Here is a 26,198-nt window from a genome sequence, read left to right as displayed (position 1 = left end):
AACATGCAAGCTTTTCAGTGTGTTGCTAAAGTCACATCATAAGGCCCAGGCAGAAGACAAACCTCTGAATGCCACTGGGCAAAAACTCTCCTTCATCTCTTCAACAAAGACACGAGAAGCAGAGGATAAATCCCTCTCCCTTATACTGGCTGTGGCAGAATGGTCCAGTGTCACTGGTTTGTTCCATTTGCCGTTCTCCTTAGAGCATCCAGAATGATCTTTTTAAAATGATTAACTGAATCACAAACCATTCCTCCCCCACCCTCCAAATGGTTTCCGTTGCTTTTAGAATGAAATGCAGACCCCCTACAATGGCCTAGTTCCTGCCTACTTCTTTAAGCCTATCCATGATATTTTTGCTCAACTTTCTTTTTGTTTGGGACTATAGTCACTCCCATATCAGGGCCTTTGCAAATGCTGTTCTCACTACCTGAAATACTCCTTTCCATCCACTCACTCACCACATGACCAGCTCTGCCTCACTAAGTCAGATTTCCAGAAAGGAATTCCCTTGGCTGCCCAATCCAAAGTAATTCCCACCCTTGGCCATCTATCAACTCTCTATTACATCAATCTGCTTTATTTTCCTCAAAGCATGTATCACTTTTGTCTTGTTCATTGTCTAGTTCCCTGCTGGAATGCAAGAGCTATCAGAACAGAAACGCTGTCTGTCTTGTTCACATCTCTATTGCCAGGAATAAAGCAAACATAGAGTGAGTGCACAATATTTGTTGAATGAATAAACAATGAATAATTGGATAAGTGAATGAAAAAAATGAATTTTTTAAACAAGGGGTTCATGGGCACCTGGACTTCAAGAATTCCTTGAACTCTCTCAAATTACATGTAAAATTCTACCTACATGTGTTTTTCAGATAAGAGGTTCTACAGCTCATCAGATTCCCAAAGGGTCAATGATTCCCAAAAGTTTAGACAGACTGTGGCAGAGCCTATTAGTAACAGGACCCCTGATTTTTAGTTGATCACAGAGCTGCCCTACATTTCCTGCCCTACATTTCCAGCCAATGTGACTACTTCTGTCAAAGGAGATGTGCAGAGAAGTGGTAAGTGCCTCAAGTGCCTTAAAAGGAAAGAGGTATGCCTTTCTTCTTTCCTCCCTCCTTCCACTGTGGTGGTAAAGGCTGGAGCTCCAGCACCCATCTCTGACCATGAGGCAACCGTGGGAATTGAAGCTATACACAGCAGAGCAACAAAATAAAAGCCAGGGAACTAACACCATGGAGTACCACCTAGCCCTGGACTATCTCCAGACTTCCTAAACAGAAGGAAAAAATAAATTTCTGTCTTATTTAATCTACTGTTATTTGGCAGAGGTGTGGTGGGTAGAGATGAGAGGGTATTACTTTCTACCTGATTAATTATCCCACTCTTTGCAAAGTAGGAGAAGATGCTCCCAGAAGGGAATCGGTATGTTGATACAATACAAGCAGACATGGTCCAAGGTGCTACTGCCAATGCTCACCTGTCCAGAAACAAAATTTGGTAAATTATAAGTGGGAAGAAATTAGAAAATAGATCTAAATGGTACAAGAGGAATTTCTTTCAATAAGCCTCAAACTTTTAGACTTACTAGAAGGCAAAATCATGAATGCAAATAAGTCTTCTTTAATACGTTTTATTTACACTTCCACCATTAAAATGTGCCTCTAACATATGAGGTACATTTCTCACAACAAAAAATCCTCTCTATAACTATTTTTCACAAAAATAATGAAGCCTACCTACACATATTTGTCTGCATTTCAACAATTATACTGTGTATTCTAGCTCATTTTTATTCAGGTCAACTTATAAACAAATGATGATATTTTTTGCTCTGTAAATGCACCCACATGGTGTCAAAATTTTAAGTGATATTTTTACATATTGGTTCTGCAGGTAACAATAAGAATTAATGACATCACCATACAAATTAGTATTATTAAAGTGTTCCAATCCTGTGTATTATTAGAAATAACTATCATAGTTAAATTAAATTATTGACCCACAACAATGCAAATGTCCAGGATTTATTGTGCATTATTTGTGTATGATAGATTGTTTAATAAATTTGTCCATAGAGACTTTATTAATTTATTAATTGCAACCCAATCAATACAACCACAAATAGAGGACATTATTATTATTTACAAAGTAATGAGCCAATGGAAAAACAAGACCTCCTTGTTGATGTAAGGAATGATAAGAAGTAAAAGCAATCCAAATCTCTTTTCTGCCTGCCTCCACGCATACCTTGGGGTAAATTTCGGGAGGCTACACTCCATCTCCATAGTATAGGTCATGGCTGAGATGAGAGTATGGAGAAAGAATCAGTTATATTACCTTGGGCAAGTGACTTAACTTCTTTGATCTTTCCTTCTCCTCAGCCATAAGTAGGGATAATACTAGTCCCTACCTGTAGTGATACTGTGAGCATTGAATGGGATAATTTCGCAGTGCCTGCCAAATAGTAAGCACTCATTAAATGTCAGTTACCATCATCCTCATTGTCATCATCACCATGTTTCTCTGTGCTCCTTTCTTAATCGGATATGATGAACTCAAGAGATTTCTTGAAACTTGTTTTACTTCGTAAATCCATGAGGGCAGCGTCACCATTCTGTCCTCCTTTCTATCTCCCAGAGCCCCCAGTGGTACATTGAATGCAGTGCTGTCCTCATGCATGTGGACTGAGTGTGGGTGGAAAGGTATGGCTCTATACTCAGATGGACACACAGCTTACCGTTTTCTGAGCCTGTATCACCATCCCCATTCTAGTAACATGGGAATTTAAATGGCTCAAAAACAAGAAATGCCTCTTACCTCAATACCAGTAGGCACAGACCATATTATGCTAAATGCCACTCTGGGTCCTTCCCAGAAAACACTGGCAGCAGCCAAGTTCCCAGAGGCAGTCTGCACCCAATAGATAAGATGAGGCAAAGAAAATTGCACCAGACGAGACAGATGACCTTGCTGGCTTGCGTTTAGCTAACAGTAAGCATGGCTATCACTTACTGATCACTTACTATGTTCCAGGCACTGTTCTGAGCACTTTGTACAGATTCTCTCATCTAATTCTTGTGACAAATTATACAAGAGAGTCACCATTATTATTCTCTCTTTACAGTTGTGGACATTCAGGCTCACAGGATTTAAATAGCTTGCCTAAAGTCAAGCATGCTAGAAAATTGCAGATCTTGGCTTCATACCCAGACGACCTGGCTAAAACCTATTTCTCAGAACACTATACTGTGATGTTCTAGGAAGTTGTTCTAAGCATTTAAACATGCATGCATCCTACCATCTTCTGCCAGAGGCCTCTGATGGCAGTTTGCACAGGCAACCCATACAATGGTTCATTAAGATCTCAGAATGCCAGACGCACAGGGATTCAAATCCCAGGTCTGACCCTTACCAGCTTGATCTCTCTGACTCATTTTTCTCATCTGTAAAATGGGGATGACAATGGGGCTTCTTTCACAGGCTTGTGAGGATTAAATGAGATGTTTGAATAAAGTGTTCAGCACACTGCAGGGCACATAGTAAGTGCCCAGTATATAATAATTATGTGGATTCATTATTCTCTCCCTCCGTTAGAGATACATGAACTAAAAATAAAAATAGAGCCCTGTAACTTATCATATTCAGCCTTGAAACCCTCCTCCTCACATCTGGATGATAAAATGTAATTCTTATGAAAAAAGATAATTTTTCAGCACGATGTTCCCTATCTGCAATTACATCAAAATCACATTAATTGAGCTATAACACTGTCAGGCTCAGCAGCTGGAAAGCGCATCCATACATTCTAAAGAGAAGGCCATTAATTCAGCTCTCTACAGCGCGGCAATGAAATTGGGATGTCCGTTCTCCAGCATGATTTACTGTCTTTCAAGCTGCTTAAGTGGGAACCTCTACAAAAAGATTTAAGTTAAGTGACTCTTGTGCGGCTCTGAAGCTCATTTATTATTGAATTAAGTTTTCATTTCGTTTAAAGGGAATAAAGAAATATAGTTTTATTTGAAACAAGGTAAAACATTTAAAAGAAATCGGCTATTATGATCTTGGAAGCCAGTTTATATATCTGCAAATGATCTCACTCTGCTTATGCTCTGCTGAAAAGCCAAATTTAAACTCATAAATATTACTAATATGCATATAATTTGAGACTTTTGCATGAGAGCTCATCCTTACTTTTCATACTTTATCATTCCTCTCTTAAAAAAAAAAATTTTTTTTTAATCCAAGGCAGTTAGGGAATGGGCTAGAGAAAACCCAGGCAGAAATAAACATGCATTTTCGAAAAGTCTACATCTTCTTTATGACATGGAGGGAAACACTGGGGGAGAAGAGAAAAGCAGGGAGATACATGTTATAGGTTATCAGCATGTGGCAGGAAAATCAAGGTATGGTAGGCACATAGCATTAAAAGATTTACAGCATCTTGGTCCACAGATGAATTGCATGTGGCAGGCAAATAGAGAATAATTCTCTACTAGTGGAGGAAGCACAACTTCAGTGCCTAAATTATCAGCCTTTGCATTAGCCACTGGACAACAGAGCCCCTTTAGAATTAGTAATCCTCTCTGTCCACTGTCTTGATAAAAGACACGGTATATGTTTCCTCTTCCAAATCTCATGCCAAACTGCCAAGAGTAATATTCCCTGTATCAAGAAGTCCCTAAAGTACTAAGCACTTCTGAACACACTATATTTTTAAAAAATCCGCTAGGACCCCTATAATGGTGTCATTTACACTCCAGTCACATGTGTCTACAGCACAAGACCCTTCATAATTAGGTATATACACTATACCAGCTCACTGCCTAATTAGCAAATTATGTTGAAAATAGCATCCTGCTAATTAACGGTTATTATGGCATTTCTGAAGCTGAGGCTTTAATTATCACCAAACCTAATGCTTGTGTACAGAGAAAAAAAGAGCCCCCCCTTTTTTAAATGATCAATAAGTGCAAGAGATTATTATAAGGCAAATCTGCTGACAGCTGATTAATTTGTTTGATGCAAAGTTGCTGCGTGTTTCATATTATTTTATCGGAGTTGCAGGAAAAAGGTACATAATTTGGTTTCATTAGCAACCTCTGCGATTTATCACTAGAAAATGCACCCCCCCCCCTTTTTTTTGTTGTTTGTTCAATTCCCTCTGTGTTTTTGCCTGTACCAGCATCAAAGTCAAGAGCAGGAAGTTTTAATTAAGTGACACTAATGAGGTCGTTGAAAATGATACTTCAGCAATTCAGCATGCTGTTAAATGTGTTTATTCTATAATGTCATCAAAGGTGATTGTTTTCCCTCGTAATAGATAAAATTCATTACCATAAGCATTGTACTTCTGAGTGTTAGAAATCCGAAATGCAAGTTAGTCAGGTGGATCTGTTACATTTCTTTTCTTTCTCTGCCAATTCAAATTACTGGACCTAAAACAAAACTTTAGCAAACAAGGCTCACTCTGCTTTATTTTAAGTCTTCCCTGTTTGGTAATTAGCAGACCTTGCCAGTGAGAAAGGAAACAAAAATGAGCATGCAAATGACTAATCAAGGAATGCTGGAATCAAAGGGAGTGATGAGGGAGAGAAGGATGTTCCTCTGAGCCTGGCCATTGTGTCTCTGGGCCCTGCTGTTCTGCCTGCCCAAAGCTGTGCACCTCCTGGTTGCATGCCTAAGTAGCCCCACCGCCAGCAGCAAAGGCACTGCTCTATGATTCAGCATTTGATTTGAAATGAGGACATTTTGGATACTTTTTCCTTTAAAATGGTTCCAGCCTTCCAAACACAATTATGGTTGTATGACCCATTTTGGGAAATTAATTATCACATTGTGAATTTCCACACTTCCTAAGAAACTGAAAATGATTTTTCACATTTCTGAGAGATTTGGGGGAGGGAGGAGAGTAATAAAAGTACTCCATTTTACAGACAAGGCAAACTGAGCAAGGTAATTTATCCCAGGTCAGAGGGAGAGCAGGCAGAATTATCCCTGTTCCTCTGCTTCTCATCAAGTCATACCACCTCTGCAATTCAAAACATTCACTCTTGATTTTCTTAGGTTCCTCAATAGCCCATTTTCATATGTTGGACAAATTTATAAGTTCTAAAATGTTCCTACAACAACCCGTTTTTCTTGGAGTGAGACCCTCACTAATGACAAAGTCTTCATCAAACTAACAGGTCTTGTATCTTACCTGGATTTGGACAACAATGATTATCTCCAACACAAAGCTTACCATTTCTAGAGTTTATTTGTTTTTAATGCCAAGGGAAAAACCCATTCTGACCCACCATTTTTCATTACTTACAGCAGGAGCTATTCTTCCAACAACAGTGCTGCTAATTTATAGCAAACTGAACAGACTCTGCACTTCTTTATTGACTGCCCAGCCACAGATCAAGACAAACAGGTGTTTGAGGGACTTTTAACTATCATGACTAAGAAACGAAAGTTGCTTTGCCTCCTCACTGTATCCCCAGTTAGGGCTGGTTTGATCCTTGGGCAAGGGAATGAAGTAGGAGACCTTGTGGAATTTTTCAGGGCACTCTCAAAGACTGAACTATTAGCCAATTCCCTAAAACATCTCAGGAAAATTAAATATTCAGTATTGTGAAGCAAATCAGACTTTGACTTAACTTGTCATTTGTCAACCATTTAGCTGCAGAGGAAGCCCAGAATGCTCTGGTATTACAGAGAAGTACAAGAGGTCACCAGCTTTTTATTGAAGGACTAAACACAGGAAAAACATTAGAATGACTCAGAAGTCATTTCACCACCAAGAAGGTGGTAAAGAAAGTTCTAATTCCCTATCTACTGTGAATTAATGAAATGCAAGAACATACATCAACAGGCTTAGGGGCAGCTAATAATCTAAATGGGTGCAAAGTGTTGGGGTCTTTCATAGAATCAAGAGATCCTTATCTGTGAATTAAGGAAAGGATGTTTCTGGAAGAACCACATGCTTTACCAATTTTGATTTATTTTCTGGAATTTAAACTTCTGCTTCTCTTTGTGATTTCCCCCCTTAACTTTAGCAATCCTCCAGATGCTCCTTAATAAAATGGCAAAGATAAATGATAGCGTTCAGTGCCAGGGAGGGTACAGTGAGGTGAGCGCACTGCCCATGGAGGGGTGGGGGGCAGCAGATCCTGGCACAGCCTCTCTGGAAAGCACTTTGGTATGCGTTATGAGTTTAAAACATTCATATCCTTTGATCCCATAATTGCACCTCTAGGAATCTATCATAAGGAAATCAGAGATACTCACCAAGGCATTATTTTTTTTTTCAACGTTTATTTATTTTTGGGACAGAGAGAGACAGAGCATGAACGGGGGAGGGGCAGAGAGAGAGGGAGACACAGAATCGGAAACAGGCTCCAGGCTCTGAGCCATCAGCCCAGAGCCCGACGCGGGGCTCGAACTCACGAACCGCGAGATCGTGACCTGGCTGAAGTCGGACGCTTAACTGACTGCGCCACCCAGGCGCCCCAAGGCATTATTTATAATAATGAAAAATTTAAAACTTAAATATCTAACATTGGTAGATTGGTTAAATAAATGATGATCTATCCCACTGATGTAATATTATGCAGTCATCAAAAAACATTCAAGGAATACATGTTAATAAAAATAACAGCAACAAAGAAGGCTAAAGATGTAACTTAGGCATTTTATATATAATATATGTAAATATATGGAGTAGATATATATCCCCACGTTTATATATTTCAATACATCTATTGAAGCATTAAAAATGAGCAGAAAAGAAATACCAAATGCAGACAGTGGTTATCTTTGGAAGATGGAATAGAAGGTAATCTAAATGTTTGTCTTCATACTATGTAAAAACTATTCATTTAAAAATATCTGGAGCACCTGGGTGGCTCAGTTGGTTAAGCAACTGGCTTTTGGTCTCAGCTCAGGTCATGATCTCACAGTTCATGAGTTCAGGCTCTACACTGACAGTGTAGAGCCTGCTTGGGATTCTCTGTCTCTCTCCCTCTCTGCCCCTTCCCTGCTCGCTCTCTATCTCTAAATTGATTAATTAATTCATTAATTAAAATTGTAGAGTCATTCAATAATGCATCATCTTTAGAATGCATCCCGTTAGCATTAGGAATTTATTGCATGGTATAATTTATAATTCTATATAATTTATAACATAAGCAGTCCAAACATTTTTCCTCTATTAACTTCATGGTTTTCAGCTCTGTGAAGCTCAGAGAATATTGAAATGCTGGCAATTACTATTCCAGGGCTCTCAGTACAGCACTCGCAGAACAGGCCTTTAAAAGATGCCCTCACATTTCAAAATCATAGTGGTGATCTCAGTTCATATAGTTTCCTACTGATTCATATGAGGCAAGAATGCAATGTATGAAGTCTCAAATGGTTTCTTAGCACTATCTGGGATCTTCATCAATGGATATTTTCCTTAAAGATTTCATTACTAATTTCACAAAGTTACGGACACTCTTGTCTCAGGTTCCTTGGAACTTCTGAAGCCAGTTTTCAGTTAGGGAAAACAAGTTTGCAGCGGGCTTAGGACTTACAGAGCAAAGGCTTCATTTCTGGGGGTCTTTTGTTGCTGATGTTGCTCTGCTGCTGGTTTGTGGTTTGTTTGTTTGTTTGTTTGTTTCTGAATCAGTGAGAAACTAACAATATATACATACTGGGTATCCTTTAAATTTTGAAAAGTAAAAATTCAAGGCACAGAAGAGAAATTTAATTTGGCATTTAATTAATCTTTTTCACCAAGATGGTTTTCTAAAGGAATGTTTGGAAATGTTTTTCACCAGGAAGAAAGTGGGGTGAATCCAGCTCCAAGTGGAAAACTTACAACAATAGGCAGTCATCATCCTTCTAAAGAATAACATAATTACAACAGAAATGAAGACACGGAAAGAGATGCCCAACAAGCTACCTTGTCAGCTCAAGATGAGGGAATCAATAAATTGTTTGCCTAACATTTCCCAGTCACATTCTTAATACAACTGGATTTACTTGGGCTTTTGAGATACTCAGAAAAATAATATAGATTTCTCTCTACTGAAGAGTAAATAAAATAAATAGACCCTACTTACCAGAGGATTCATGGATTGTTTGTTTGTTTGTCTTCACCTTTTCAAAGGCATGAGCTACAGAAAGAGAGCTGAGAACAGAAAAAGACCTAGGTCTGCATCTTTGTCCTGTTGCTTATTTGTCACTTTAAGCATGTGATTTAAACCTCTCTGAACCAGTGGATCCTTACCTGAGCATGGTGTTTCTCAAAAGTGTGTGAAAAAGCTAAATAACCTAACACATAGGTGGAGAAATAGTAAGTGCTCGATATCTTTGGACTATTTTTTTAACTTTAAGGTAAACACACAAAAACAAAAATATTGGATTTGCACATGCCCTAAAAGGAAAGAACCTGAATGAATACATTTGGAGCATAGATCTTTTAAGAAACACAGTACCTCCTTTGCTTTCTACCTACATACAGGGGCAATCTGTCGCAATGTCACAGTTTTAAACTCTTTTTGTGTTTTGCTCTTTTACTGAATCATAAAAGAAAAAAAATATTTTCCCTTCTTCAGTGTCTATCATGCTGATGAAAACAGGATATCCAAACCATAATATGGGACCACAGGAAGATTTCACCATGTCTAGCACAGACTGAGTGTGTATATCGTATGATTGCCAAGCGATGAGGCTGACACATACCCTCCTTGTGGAAGCTGAATCACACTTGAGAACCATGTGTCATTTACGTGCCTTCCTTCCATCTCCACAATGCCATTGGCAGCCATACACACAGGAATAGCCCTCCCATTGCCAGACTATATTGGCTCCTTAAATTCACCTGGAATATGAGATACCGCCTTATTTTGTAGAGATATGAAGGGAGGTCAATGAGAAGACAGAGGGAACTAGTAGCTTCCAGAGTAAAAGATCCTGGGATTCTCTTTTTCCTTCCTCTTTACTCAACTCTGAAGTTCAAAGGTCTTCAAATAAGTCATTCAAATTCCAACTCTCAGACAAGCCCTGAAATGGGCAGTTCTAAATAGCTGGACAGAGTGCACATTCTGGCATGGTACTTGAATTCAAATCTCTGCAAGTTACTTAATCTCTCAGAGCCCCAGTGTCCTTAGTGCTTGTTGTCAAGATGAAATGAGATAATGCATGAAGAGTGTTTAGCACAGTGCCTGACACATAGTGTCTATTAAATGTCATTGCTAGAGGAGGCAAAAGCAAAAATTACACTGGCCCTGAGCTAAATGTTATATGTATATAACCACACACCTAACAAGTCTACGAAGTAGACCTTATCATTATGCCCATTGTATAGAAGTGGAAACAGACTCGTAGAGGGTAATTTGCCCAAGACTCAATAAGAAAGGGGTAGAGCTGGGATGAAACCCAGGAAGGCTGGCTCCACAGCCTGAGATGTTAATGGCTACCCTATATTGTGTGATCTATTACACTAAAAATCTGCCCACTCTATTAAAAAGAAAAACTGACACTAGTGTTTACCTTGAGAAATTATGGGCCCAGTTTTTGCCTGGCCTCTAAAAATGCACCTGGGTAGGCACATGCCCTTCATCCAGCTCCCTGACCCTCATCCTACTCCTCTGCCCAAGAGAGAAGGGGTTTGCCAGAAGGAACTTGAAGCCAGCAGCTGGTAGGAGGCCATGCTCTGAGGACACAGTTAAGGTGAACACCAAGAGCACAGCCCATGGCACCAAGGAACTGAGGACACATTCCAGAGACATGATACAAATGTGCTTGCTGCATCACAGCCACCCCACTTGCCCACTGAGCCTCCCGGGAGCCAGGGGCACAGGTGTTGCTGTCCCACTCCCAGATTAGCATTAGCAAACCTAGGGAGGGTCAGATGGTAGAACATCCAATATCCACTGCTGCAGGCTCTTGCTACACACACACACACACACACACACACACACACACACACAGTTACACAGAAAGAGTAAGCAGAAAAAAACTAGATCCATCCCCCCAAAAGAGAAGGGGGCAGCACACACAAAAAGGCAAAATTATACTGTTATTTTCTCCCCTTTAACGACTCTGTTGAAAATGATCACACATTCCATCACTATAATTAGTCATTTTTTGGTTAAAGTACACTTATGCAACAGAATTGCTCTCACCCCCAAAAGTATAAAATGTCCCATGAGTGGTGGCCATGTATTCATTTAAACAAATGTGTAATGAACACCTACTATGTGCTGATATATGAAACAATATCAACATAACACCAAATACTCAGAGGTTTTCTAAACATGCAGATGTTTCATGTTTCATTTTTATTCAGCTCTCTTTGCCTGGATGGCCATTTTCTTCTGCCCCCAGTAGGACGTGGTCAAGTAGATGGAGTGACTGAATGTACATGATGCTACTGGATTCTTAAACAAAGAGAGAGAAGCCTGATTTTGCACCCTCTGCCCAGCACCACCAATAATAAAAATGTATCTGTGTGTGCTCCTAGGTTGTCTGACAGTACAAAATGTTTTACTGATCCTATTCTTGCCTTTTGTCAATACCAGCAAAGGGAAGGTGACATGGGGTATAGCATGAAAATGGTCTTTCATTGGCTACCTTGTGAGCCATCTTTCCAGCCTCCATTTCTCATCCCAGCTGATCATGAATGGACAGTCGATATATACAGCACAGCAGATGAGAGAATAGACATGAGGTGAAGCATCCCAGTTCAACTTCAGCTCTACAACCTACCACCTGTGTGACTTTAGGTCTCAGGTTGCTTTAGATCCTTCAGACTTGGGTTTCCTCCTCAGTAAATGGGGATAATAATAGTACCCAAAGTTATTGCAAAGAGTTAGTGAGACACACATATAAAATGCTGAGCACACTGCCTGGCACATACACTCGCTCCACACAAATATTCCTGGGCACCTACCACATCGAAGGCACATGCTAGGCATCATGGGGGACACCCACATACCCAGACAAATCAGACAGTGATACTTTCAGCAGGCGTGAACTCCCAATCCACAAGGGGAATGGTGATCTATTCCAAGTCACTCCTGTGCCACGATCCCCCAAGCACATTTCCACTCCAGCATCTGTCTATGGTTTTGCATGGCTTCCTCTTCTGGACTAGAAACTCCTTGAGGGCAAGAATTTTGTCTTGGTGTTTTAGTCTTATTGCCTTTCCATGTACCCCAAGGTGCATCATAGTATCATGAACAGAATGGGCACTAGATAAATGTTTGCCGAATGGGGGAGCGAACAAAATACAGAACAGGAAGTACCACAAACGCAGGCACTACAAAAGTGCTATGAAAATTCATAGGAAGGGGAGATGACTTTTATCTGGCTATAGCAAGGTGGGGGTGGGGAGGATGATCAAAGAAAAGTGTCACAGGGGAGTGAACCCGAAAGCGTGGCCTTGGAGAAAGGCTGGATTAGTGAGGCCAATGGAGGAAGGTCAACCTGCTCCCCGTGGCCTAAATTTATGCCTCCTCTGCCCCCAATAGTACAGTGAAGTGCACGTGCCTGATTATCAGAAGACTGGGGTTGCGTGGGGCTGGGACTGTCCTTGGATTCAAATTCATTTTTCTCTGAAGTGTCCAGAGTCCTATCATACGGGGTTTACATCAGCTCTTTCTAAAAGATTTTTATTTTCCACCCAAGCTGGTTTAGCATCATTGAGAAGGTCTTCCATATAAAAGATTAATAAATAATATGGTTAGGAAGCCTAGGATTCATTCTGGGCCCTTCAGTACCCCTGAAAGAAATAGGCAAATTGGACAGAAATCAAAGAAGGGAAGCCACGAGGATTAAAGAGAACAGCAGCGGGAGCTACTTATAAGGGTTCCCGCAGCACCAGCCAGGAATAAGCAAAGCTCAGGGAGGACAAAAAGGCCTGAGGATCAAATGCTCTCCCTGAGCAAGGGTGTAGGCACACCGATGAAGGGAAAGAATTGCTCGGGGTCACGCAAAGGGGTAGAGCAGAGAGGAATGGGATGTAATTACAGAAAGGAAAACTTGGGCTGAATATCAGGGCAACCTTCTTAAGCACGGGCTCAATTCGAGTGCGGAATGGCTTCCCAAGGGAGGCAGTGGAAGCCCCATCGCTTGAGGTGCATAAAGCCACTGGACAAAGAGCTGAGAAAGAGAGTGTGAGGAACAATCTGCCTGCACAGGGGGTGGGACAGGTGACCTCACAGGGCCGCACGGCTCCGCACTTCAATGACACGTCAAGATATATTTCATCAGGCACCCACTGGCGAAAGCCTAAAGCATTGTCCCCCCACACACACCCTTGGCCATTGTGCTTTCTCAATACGCCACTCAAGAAACATTCCCATTCACTTCAAGAGACCCTCCATGGCTCCTTGCTGCCAGCAAGAGCCGTGAGAATAATATCTCACATTGGACCCTGCGTGTTCACACTTTAAGGCAAAACACAGCTTTGAAGGAGGAATTTTAACTCTGGCTCCAGTGCCTTAGTCTTTGCTCCTAGAACTGGTATATTTTTATTTTGTTTTGTGTAACACCCTTTCAAAATCAAAAGAAACTCCTTATCCTTATTATAGGATCCTGAATGGCCAACAAAAAATTGTGATATTTTCATATAGTCCCCAAATTGATTAAGTGGCTCCATTTTCTTCCATGGGAGAGTGAATATTTCTAACATGGACCATAGTATCCACAATGACCTCTGCGGCCTCACCTTTCCCCTTCCTGCCCTTCCTCTTCCCTCCCCTCTGCCACACCATTATGTGCCTTTTAGAGTTTCCCAAACAACTTGTATTCTCCCCTCCTCCAGGACCCTGTCCCTGCTGATCACTCTCTCCCAAACATTCTCATGCTCTCCCTATCTTCATCGTTGTACTCACCAGCTCAGGCTGCCATTACAAAATACCACAGTTTAGGGTGGATTAAACAAAAGAAATTTATTCCTCACAGTTCTGGAAGCTGGGAAGTCCAAGATCAGGGTGACAGAACGGTTGGGTTCTGGTGACTGGCTGGTTGCCTTCTTACTTATCCTCACGTGGCTGACAGAGAGCAAGCTCTAGTCTCTCTTTTTTATAAGGGCACTAATCCCATCATGGAGGCTTCACCCTCATGACTTCATCTAAATCTAATCACTTCCCAAAGGCCCCACTTCCTAATACCATCACACGGGCAATTAGGGCTTCAAAATATGAATTTCGGGGAGACACAAACATTCAGTCCCTAATATTCTACTGCCCCTCTTCCTTCAGGACACAGACTTATGTTAGCTTCGGTAAGTCTTTCCTGATTTGGCAAAGACTGGGCTGGCATCTAAGGCAACCCAGACTTCACTAGGTCATTTAATACAACATGTGTTTACTTGTTCTACTTTCTCACCAGTCCACAGGCATACAGAAACTGTGCCCATCTTATTCTCTGCTAGAACTCTGAAACCTGGCACACAGGGTGTTCCTTTATGCAATAAATGAATCAAGAGGGAGCACATTAAATGGGGTCCATGAGCACCTGATGCTCCTTACAGACTCAATGCATACTTGAGTGCTTAACATGGGCAGGACAAGGGCTGGGTCTTCTGGGGAACGCAAAGATGAACTAGAAACTAATCCTCAAAGGCTTAAGGCTAGACAGGGAGAGAAGACACACATAAATAACCTGACCCTAAGGTACAAAGCTAAATTTGCCGTGAGACATAGTGTTATGGAAATTCAGAGGCAGGACACACATTTCCAGCTGGGTTGGGAGTAGGGAGTTAGGAAGACTTCCTAGGAGAGGCTGGTAGAACATGAGATGTGGAGATGACACCCGGGAAGTGAGTGTACCACAAAGAGAGACCAGAATAAGCAAAGGCACAGAAGCTGGAAATCTCCAGTACCTTTGGCTCAATAATAGAATTAAACTAAAATTCAATTCTAGGGAAGCTACCTTGGTCACAAGCAACCAGAATATAAAGCTTCAACCATATTATATACACAAAGGAGTGATACAATCCGACTTCACTCTGTGGTATGTGATTTGGTGGGAAGTGGACATTTGTGCTACAATTTGTGAGAAAACCTATAGTCTTCTACTTTCCAAGCTCCCAACCAGTGAGCAGTTAGTATTCTTAGAGGGTCAAATATGTCTTCTCTCCTAGGTGGGGGAAGGCTATAGAGCAACCTCTTGCCTCAGAAATCATCTAACAAATCGTTGTAGTGGAAATCTGTCCTTAAAGTTTTGGAGCCCAGGATCCTGCATAGGAACACAGCAACCAAGTTAACATAAGCCCTGGCTTTATGAAGTCTGAATATTCTAATCTGGAATTCTGAAAGAGTCTCAGAGAATTTGTTGGCAAGCCCTCTTATCACTTTCCTCATTAAGGACTTTGCCCAGGGGCTTCTTTAGTCCCCATCCAACTTCTAGCCCTCATGCTTCATTTACCTGGAGGACCGCTATAGCACCTGACCTTGCCCTGATGCATTCTGGGAGGGCTTCCTTTGTCCCCACTTCTATTTAGCATTACTGTCAGCTGCACCTTTGCTGGTGAGAGAGCCGCACAGCAACCAGCCAAACGGTAATGTAGGGATGGCACCTGCAAATAGCTTCACCTGGGAGAAGAGAGACTTGGAGACTATGCCTGGGATGTTTAGTCAGCCTACACACCTGGTGAAACCCAAAGGGGAGGATTTGCCAAAGAAAGAGAGGTCCCACATGAGATGGGAGTAAGTTGAGGGAGGAATGATAACTGGGACAGCATCAATTGCCGTTTGCATAACTACAGGATTCCAGGCCATTCAAATACATTTCCCTCTAATCCTCTGAAGTTCAAGTAAGATTAGCCCAATGTGAAAGCCCAGGAAAAAAAAAAAAAGGCACAGAGAGGCAAAAGACTTCCCCAAAGCCAGACATCTGACAAGTGATGGAGCTGGGATTTGAACCGAGGTTTGTATGATTCCAGAGCCCAGGATCTCAACCATTTTGCTCTGCGATTTGGTTGCTGTTTTTCTTGGAATAATCTTGGGGAGACAAGGAAGATAGACAGGCTGTTTATTAGCAAGGTACCCTTTTTCCAGCCTTTTTATAAGGGTGGAAGATGAATTAAACCCTTCTCACACAGCTAGTCTTCGGCCCCCCACTGGTCAAATGGACTCTGACAGGAAGTGGATCCCTAGTCAAGGGTGCTTCCCTGTGGACCAACACAGGTATAAAACCACTCTGGATGAAAGGATGGCCTATGGATGAGTTGAAACCAATTATTATTATAATAATTATCCATGTAACATTTAGGCAGGAGGTAGCTCCTGACAGTTTCTTCTGAGAAGTTATGTCTGTCTGACTGAGCAGAGTTTAATTGAAAATGTCAACCACCTCAAAGATCATTAAGGTGAAGCTCTTAGCCTCAAGAAAAGACAAAACTGAAAACAATCATCTGTTGCTGCTTACAACCAGCTGTATTGGGGTGGACAGAAAACAAAACAGTGAACATATGGCACTTGGGGCTTTTTGTAAGCTATTCAAGCGCCAAATCCTCAGGTTTGCTGTGAGGGAAAGAGATGCGCATTCTAAAACACACATTTTGGGAAGAATGATAATGTGAGGGGTTGGATCCATGCAATCAGGACTGAATAGGTTGCATCAGGAACACACACAAATGCAGTGAATCTCATTTAGAGAATGACTTCTTGAGGTGTTCTTCTTGGTTATTCTGACACAAAGCAACCAGTGAAACAGAACCACCTATAGTCCAAGCCTAATGATATTGTGAGTGGCTGAAGAGAATATTCATTTTGTCTTTCTGTCCCGTTCCCCCACACATATGCACACTCTGTGCACACAAATACACACACTTGTGCACATATGCACACATACATCATCAGGGGTTGCCACTCAATGATACAAACTCAGCCAAGGATCCTAAGATACACTAAGGATCTGGGAGCCTTGGTATATTTATAAACAGTTTCTGGCTGATATTCCTTTACTACTTTTTGAAGTAACAAAAAACATGTCACTCTCAGAGAAAAGATGCATTTTATAAACATGGGATATTCTTTTTGCTACAAATACTGAAAACAAGAAAGGAAGAAGTGGTAAAATTCTGAAATTAACACATAGATCATTTAGGTGATGGTTCTGAAAAACTGTGTTCCTTAAAATAAAATATATGTATGGTACTACATAAAATGTTTTCTTCCCATTGTGAAGCAGTGTCCTTAGATATCAACAAATTTAGCATTGTGTCACTGTATTTTATAAAACCCCCATCTGGTGACACACAGGATACATCAAACAGAAAATCAGGAACTAGTCATCAACGGCTCTGTCTATGGAATCAGACGATGTGTGTTCAAACCCAGACTGTACCACTGACTAGTTGTGTAAACTTGGTCAACTTACTTTACCTCTTTAAGCCTCAGTAACTTCATTTGTAAATTGGAGATAAAAGCAATACCTAGAGCCCTCAGGGAAAAAGCACTTAGCACAGTGTTTGACACATGGAAAGCCCTCAGTAAGTGGGAGTTGTGGTTAAGCTTCAGTGAGCATAGGTCTGCTCACCACTAGCTATCATGAATTTCAAACAGGTGTTCTAATTTCATATCCAAGGAAACTAGGAACCAGTGAAGGTTTCTGAAGGAGTATGGTAAAGAGGCCTGAAGGTATGATAAAGAGGCCTCTAAGAAGCTGAGACCCTGGGGTTTGATATATTGTAAGGGAGAAATGCAGAGTGCAGTGGCCACCTAGAAAGCCTCTGTGATGATCCAAGGCTAACTCCACTGGTCTCTGAATTAGAATGGTAGAAATGGCAAAAACAAGGAAAAAGGCTTTACAAGAATATCTTTCAAGAAGGAAGAGGAAGGAGAGGAAGGAGAAAAGGGGAGAGGAGAAAAAGAGAAAGAAAGGGAGGGAGGGAGCATGTGAAGAGGGAGAAAGGAAAGAAGGAAGGAAGCAAGGAAGGAAAGAAAGGAAGGAGGAAGGGAGGGAAGAAGAGTTTTGTTTTGTTTTGTTTTGTTTTGTTTTGTTTTGTTTTAGAAAAACCAAGAGTGGCCAAAACAACACGAGACCCATCATCATTCTAACTAGACAGTATTTAGGGATCCCTCAGGGCTGACTTCCAGACTCTAAAAGTTTCCTGATGTCCATTCATTCAATTTATTCAGCAAGTCTTTACTGGGTACTCACTTATGTAAGCTCCATGCTAGGCTCTAAAAATACAGAAATGAAGAAAGACCACGAAACTGCTCTTTTGGAGCCTATAATCTAGATGTACAGATAGCTATAAAATAATAATAGAAATAATTCATTAATTCTCATTATGCTCTGTGTTGTAAGTGGCATCCTTGGTAAGATCCAAAGCCCTATGAAAAAGCTTCTAAACAGAACAGGTCCCTTACAGAATCTGAATATAAAACTTCCTACCTAACTTCCAGAATTAATCTGGCTTAATCAGGGGAGGCAAGCTGAGTGGATTTTACACAAAAAGAATGTTCATGCCTATTCTAACTAGCAGCCTATAGGCCTGGGAAAGCTCTGAACCATCCTTGAAATCTCAGCTGAAATGGGAAACAGAAAGGGAGAGCAGAGGAGAGCCTGGAAGAGGGTGAGGGCAGGTGAGAGGGAAGCACTGTAATATTCTATACAGCACAACTGCTGTAAGTCATGGTCAATCAAGTCACTTAGAATCACTTCTCTAGTGATCTATAGAAAATAAGAAGATTAGACAAAGTCAGCAATAGAAAATACGTGACAGTCACCTTTTCTCTTCTCTCTTATGCAGGGAACAATGTTACTGCTTTGTCATGGCACTCCCTTCTTCCTATACTCCTCAACAAAGCACTGCAGGCAGCCACTTGCCATGGATTTGTATAAGCAGGAGAGACAAAACTGATTTTAAGTTCATTCACTTATTAAGGTCCTTTCTAATCCATGCCGTGCCAATCCACAACTCTAGAGTATCGGGGGTAAGCAGAAGAATTGTAGCCAATAGAAATTGTAAAGGATGAGTAACCATGCCAGAGCAAAGCTACACGTGAAAGCAAAATTGGAATGGGAATCATCTCCCTTGTAATTAGGAATGGGGGGGTGGGAGGTGGGGGTGAACAATAGAGATGTGGAGCAGCTTGTTTGAAAAGTCCCTCACTAGGGGCGCCTGGGTGGCTCAGTCCGTTAAGCGTCCAAGGTCGGCTCAGGTCATGATCTCACAGTTAGTGGGTTTGAGCCCTACATCGGACTCTGTGCTGACAGCTCAAAGCCTGGAGCCTCCTTTGGATTCTGTGTCTCCCTCTCTGCTCCTCCCCTGCTTGCACTCTGTCTCTCTCTCTCTCTCAAAAATAAACATTAAAAAAATAATGTCCTTTGCTAAATAGATGAAGCATCCTTCCTCCATTAAAATCCAACCTGTGCCCTATAAAGCACTAGTTCTCTATTTTTCTCTAAAACTACAACATGAAAAATCATAGCATATGCTGAAAAACGTGCAATGATCCCTAAAGGAAATAAATCCTTCATTTCTAGAGGATGGGTGTGCTTCCTAAGAACTATTCAGGAGGCAAAAGGGACAGGCTGCCATGGGGAGCAGACATTCCAGTTTTCCTGTGATGGGGGTAGGGCAGGAGCATGTAGGGCAGTGTGAAACATCACCAGCATTCTCCCAGGGTGGAGCCCTCATTCCCGTCTTTGCTCAGGGTGATCTGGGTTCTTCTCACACATCTGCTCCTCTCTGTGATATCCGGGGAGGCCTGAGGGCAGACCAATGGCAGCTTCTGCTTAGCCAAAGGATAAGGAAACTGGCTTACTACAAGATATAAATAGAGCAACAAAGACCCCCATGGAAGAATATACATTGGAATGTTAAAAAAAAAAAAAAAAAAAAGTATGCCATTGGAGCAGGGGCATTACACAAGTATACTGAATAAGGGCCAAAACTGCTTAAAATGGTTCTCAAAAATATAAGTCTTTCTGAGATTGCTCCTCGGGTATGTTATTTTTATCAATTCCACAGGGATTAAGCATGGCCTAGAATCCCAGCTTGAAAGGGAAGAGCAAATTTTGCACTATCTATCTCTCTGTATTCATCAGTACTCATCAGAAATCTGGATGTGGACACTCTTGACACTAAGAAGGCACAATTAAAGCCTGAGAGGAGGCCAGTCTCAGTTCCACCAGAGCCAGATGGACCCTATGTGGTCTCCTTCCATCTCAAGCCCTGCCTGGCAGTCCTGCCTTTGACTGACATGTGACATTCTTGTCTTCATGGACAGAGTAGCCAACCTCTTGATGGTTATCGACATCAGAAAATGTCATGTCTGAATATGCTTCAGCCAGACCTTCCTCCCTCACTTCATTTCCTGCCTCCTGCCCCTCAGTTTATTTTAATTATACAATGAAAACTCTCAAGTACGGAATGGCTGCCTGCTATATCACACAAGCCCTTAATTGTACTCTGGAGTTGGATCGTGGCATTTTATCACCCCGCAATGGTAAAAGGCACATTTGCAACAGGAGTAGGTCATGGAATATTTTCTGGAAATGCCAATGGATTTCAAGACCCCTCCTTTTTTATACCAGACATTTGTGATTTCATCTGTGTGTACAGGAGAATAGTAACTTCAGGCCCTTTTATACCTTTTTCTCCTCTCCTTATAATCCTATACAATTCCCCCAACTTATTGATGAATATTAATATTCTAATACATAATCATTTGTCTCTAACTAATCCACAAAAGCAGTTGAACAGATTTAATTTGTATATTACCATAGATCCTATACCATGATTGCATGCAAATTTATCATCCTCCTCGCTCTTTCAAAACATTTTCATCAGTAAGAAGACAAATAGCAATAGAGAAATTATGTTCAGGCTTCTCCAAAAACAGGCCATCTCAACAAGTAAGATAATTTCATGGAAGACAAAAAAGTGACCCATGCCCAATCTAGACATGACTGGCCAATCTAGGACTTTGATTCAAAAGACTATAGATGGCCCTCTTAACAAACACAGGCCTTACCCCATTGTGTGAATTCAGTAACTTCACTGAATGAGTCTTCTCAACCATTAATGTGCTCTAACTCAAATGCATCCTACCCATGTCTAACGAATAATCTTCATGCTTGAGCTCTTACATGTTGAATACTTATCCCCGAATTCACACTAAGAACAAGTTCTCTTCTGGTAACCACCATTCCCTAGCTCAATCCAAACCTCCAGGAAGAAGGGTTCATGAGTTCACATGGTTTATAAGTCATGCTCCCCACAGCAGTATTTTGCACATGACAGATTAATGTTGTATCACTTTTGAGCAATTCTCAGTGGTTTAATGGTGGTGCCTGTTCACAGATGTTTCCCTAATACTGAGAAGTAAAATGAAAGGCTTCAAGCTAGCTTCCATGAAGGCAGTGAGCTAAGGAGAAATGGATTACTGATGCTTTATTGATGCTTACCAATATTTTTCTATCTCCTGACCCAAAGGTGTCATTAATATTCACGAACCTGACTTCTCTTGGCACTCCTGCCTACTTCCCTGGGATGTTATTTGCTTCAGGACTTGGGAAGAAGCAAGTTTTATGTAACAACCCCATTCATTAATCCTTAGTGAATGAACTCAAGGTACTCGGTCAGGGCAAGCTAACCGCCCAGGGTCAGTAGCCAATGAAGAAGACCCAACCTGTTCTTCATACTGTCATTTCCCAACAAAACTCAGTCACTATCACAGTCCAATACGTGTGCTGTAGTCTGGCTTTTATGGAACTGAAAAGGAGCTGACTCATATGGAAAGTGCCTAGCCAGTGTCTTGCAAAGAGAAGATACTTAATGAAAGTTATTTTGATGTCTTAAAAAAAATACAAGATATCTTAAGAAATTCAGATGTTGCTGAAATCGGTACTGACCTAAGGACCATGCAGAAAGCAGTAGAGGTATTTTCCCAGTGGCCTAGCAGACACCTTCAGGTACCACATCTTTGACTCCAAGAAAGGAAAAGGTTACCAATGAATGATGTGAACTATCTGAAATCTCATCACGGCTGAATATCCTGGGAGTATGTAGTGTTTATTTTGTGGAATTTGCCCAAAAGTCCCCTTCCGGACCACTCTAACTCATGGTCACTCCCACCCTGACTCCCCCTATCCTGAGGTAGAAAGCAGGCAGGTGTGATATCCAACTGGGGAGACCAAGACCAGGGTACCTAGCTCCAGGCAACTGGTGCCATGTGAGAATGGCAGCCCCATGTTGCTAGATCTTCTGACTTTTCAAGAGAAGATGGAGATTTGGATTTTTATATAAATCTCCCAATTTTTAAATATTAGTTCAAACTTGAAAAAAGAAAAATAAAAGCCAACAAAGCATATCAGACTGTGGGCTGGAACCCAGTACATGGTTTGCCATTTTCCAATCCATGAACTCTTGGATTCGTGTGGCATTGAATCACTCACTGTTTTTGCATTATTTCACTTTTCACTTAGCAAACTGTGACTTCCCAAATAGATTATAAACACTTTTGACCCTGACACACTTTTGGCTGGGTGGGCCTGTGATGCCATGCGTTTACTAAACAGAGACTCTATTATATACTGCCATGTTGAACAATGGCTACAGGCAGATGTAACATTTCCCCAAAGAGAGAATGCCAAAGCAAAAGAGGGAACTTGGCATCAACTTGAGTGGATGCTCCTCCTTCTCTACTCCATTCTTTTTTCTTCCTGGCAGGTGCATGTTCGCAATGGTGATTTCTCATTTAATTGCTAAGTATTTCCACGGCAGAGTAAAATCCATCATGGACCCGACATGAGGGTATGCTAATTCCCCATCTCTTTGATAATGCTGCACAGATTCAATGGGATCTTCTTCCCGCCAATGTGCGTTCATAAATGCCATTAATAGTAATGGGAGTCAAATGCAAAATATGACTGAGTAAGTAGGCCCTAGTGCATGAAATATATTCTCAACCACAAGGACAAGCTGCCACACAGCTCACTGCCTTGTACTAAATTAGGGGCTGGGGATTCTCTGATTGGGACCAAGATGGTGATAATGCCAAATAAAAAGAAAAAGCCAGTCCCTGTTCCCTGCTTATCCACTACCAAGACTATTCCTGACTTGCAGGTCAGAGACAATGAGGAGCTTTGAAGCTTGGAAACAGAGACAGGGCGCAGAAAGATGCAAACTCCTGGCCTTGCGGGGGAATTAATGAAACACAACTAAGCCGGTTCAACACTGCTGCCCTTCAGTCATCCCACCCACTAAAAGACACAGTTAAAAACCCGCCAGCTTTTATTAGCAGAAACAAACGAAGTCGACTACCGAGCACTCAGGAGTTTTTCATCCTGAAAGTCCAGGATGGCTTTGGCATAATAAAGGTCATATCTCCTAACCACGCTAATGTTCACAGAGCAACCTGAGCTCCAGGCAAGGGCCAGGCTGGCTTCTCAGTATTCCCCCTGTAGAAGGTGTTGCCGATTAAACTATCACATTTCAAAGGGCTCCTTACAGTAAATAGGAAAGAAAGGAAAAAAGAGATCCAGGGCCTTTTGTTAGTCAAAAAGCTAGGGAAAGGCGATAATTAACCCATTTTTGTAGAGAAATCATTTGGACAAAAGTCAAGGGATTTACCACCCTGTCAATTGTTAAGTCTAGATAAGGACATTATATTCCACTGCACAAAGGGTGACTGAGATGGTGAATGGAAAGTAGGCCACTACTACTACTTTACCTCACATCTGAAAAAAGACTTTTTTTTTTTGTCCTCCTGATACAGTGATGGACTAAAGGATTCCCCCCCCCCCACCCCCCCGCCTTTGCACTAAAAACATAACTTCAGAGCCTGGCTTTTGCATTTTGTTAAATATTCAAAGGTATTGTGCAATTAGCATGTCATTAATGAATAATTAATTACAGCTAAAGCAGCTTTCAGATTTTTGCAGCTAAATTATTTAAACAGCAAATATAACAATACCAAGCAATGCTCTCATTCGGTTTTTTGTTATTGCATTATTTGAAAGGAACAGCAATATTACTTTTCATTAGCTGCAAAAATTATGTGCAACAAAAGCTGTTTTCATTTTTTTTTACCTAAAAGTTGCTTCATGTGCCCTAAAAGGGAAAATTAATTCAATTCAGATTAGATTTCCTAAGAATTAATTAGCTGCAAATATCTGAAAACTGTGGCTAGGGATATAAGGCTTAGATATCTGAACTTGAAAGAAAAAAGTAAACCTATTTAAACCTGTCCTTTAAAAGGACTCCTGCACAAAAGTACCCTTTTCTAGGTATTTGGTTACCACTTCTGAAAGAGGAAGCCGGTTAAAAATCCTTTTGTTTTATTTTTTAAGCAAGAGAGTATTACAAAGTTACCCCCAGCAAATAGTCCAGAGTTACAGAGAAAGTAATATGTGCTACTTGCAGATATACATCACTAGGAGGACGTGAGTTTATATTTATAAGCTGCACATCTGGGATCAGTTGACTTATCCATCTGCTAACTACCCCAGTAAACAGTATGTCTGGGACCCTCAAATCTATGCATCCGTCACAAATTCCTGCTTTAATTGTGTGTTTACGTGGCAAACCTCTGCTTAAGTATATTTAAGACTGTTATAAGCAGTTGTAATTGCTCCTTTCTTCTTCATATTAATTCCAACACATTTTATTTCCCATTATGACAGACCATGGTTTTGCAAGTCTCACAGATAAATAAATGGCAGCGATTGTCCCGCCTGAGAAGAGGCAGCAGAAACACAGAGACTGAGGGCTTAAATCTGTCTGGTCTGAACGGCTTGGGCCTCTCTCACAAAAGTCAGTGCCCTGAGTCACAAATTCAAATCTCAGTAAGGACAGTTCGTTTGATGGTTCATTCTCCTAAACTCAGCAAATTAACCATTATACACACCCCTCCAGAGGGAGGCTGAGAAGGAGAGGAAGATTTGGGGAGAACGATCAAATCACAGTTTGGGAAGATAAGATGCTGCCCCTGGTTTCCTTCTTTTTCCCTAACTAGTCTGCTACCACGCTGCTTGCTAAGGCCCACCTCAGCTTGAGAGCCGTGGGGTGGGATTCTCAAGGCACTGGGGGAGCAGAGGAACCAGTAGCAGAGGCCCATGAGTATTGAGGAGCCCAAGAGTCAAAGAGGAGAGTAGCCTGTGCCTTGCTGGATATTTAACCCACGGTTCTAGAACTGAGTTTCATAAGCATGCTGAAACCACAGGCTTTTTTTAAAAAAGGGGAAAAAAAGCCACCTTCCTTAATTAGGAAAATAAATATGCACAGTGCTCTGCCCAAAAGGGGAGATTTTACTGTATTTTTCCCAACCTCCCTTTTACATTTATGTGTATAGCAGGATGTCAAACTTCACATAACCTTGTTAAACCACTTCTTGGGTTTGGGGAACTGAAAGTCTTATGTGCCTATGTATTATTGTGCTGATGCAAATAGGTAAATTTTTCTGTGCGACTAACCATCATTTTCTCAGGGTATCCTGTACACAGCTCGCAGTTCCCAGCGTCTCAGTAAATGTGTAGAGGGATGCATGGCTGCTAGGGGTGGGGGGTAGGGGTTGTAGGCTGAAGACCCACCCCGAAGCTAGAGAGTCACCCAGGCACAAGCCAGTTAAGTGACAGGATGGCAGTCGGCAGTCTACCCAGGCCAAGGAAGCTGTAGCTTGTCAAAAACATTAAAATCCAAATGGGTCAACAACGGTGCCAAATGTACTCCCAGGCCTTGCAAACACAGAATCCAGACAAACTGAATTAAATTGCACCCGGTTTACAATTAATTTGTTATTGAAAGTTGTGCCATGAGAACAAATGTTGCCACCCATTTGCGATGAATTGTTCTTAGGGGCGCCCCTACTTAATAATGCCTCTGTAAGCAACAGAAAACACCCACTGGTGTTGGCTCCTAACCTAAGGACAGGTAAGCAGTGGGGGACGGATTCTAGGCAGTGTAACCTTTCTATCAACCAGTGGAATCTGGTAGCAGTGTGGACGTGGTGTGGTCCCTGGCCTTCCTGACCTCAAATGCCAGCCTCGCTATGCCTGAGATGCTAAAATTAGAAACATATTACTCTCACTGAGGCACTGCCCTTTCTAGACACCATCTTTTAAGTATAGATACTCATGGAAAGGGTAAAAGGAATAAGAGTCCAAGGTAATAATGCTTCCTGTGAATTTATTTCTCAGATCATTATTTCTAGGACTTTAGGAGCCACGGAATGTTAGAAGTCTGAGTATATGTGAAA

General features: G+C 41.4%; 1 protein-coding gene across 8 annotated transcripts in view; it reads right to left on the bottom strand.

The window, feature by feature from the left end:
* Positions 1 to 26,198, bottom strand: part of EBF1 (EBF transcription factor 1) — a 389,683-nt gene that overhangs the window by 221,077 nt on the left and 142,408 nt on the right. The window lies entirely within an intron of this gene.

This window comes from Prionailurus viverrinus, chromosome A1, assembly GCF_022837055.1.
Source record: "Prionailurus viverrinus isolate Anna chromosome A1, UM_Priviv_1.0, whole genome shotgun sequence".
Classification (NCBI taxonomy): Eukaryota; Metazoa; Chordata; class Mammalia; order Carnivora; family Felidae; genus Prionailurus; species Prionailurus viverrinus.
This window is presented reverse-complemented; position numbering and strand designations above follow the sequence as displayed.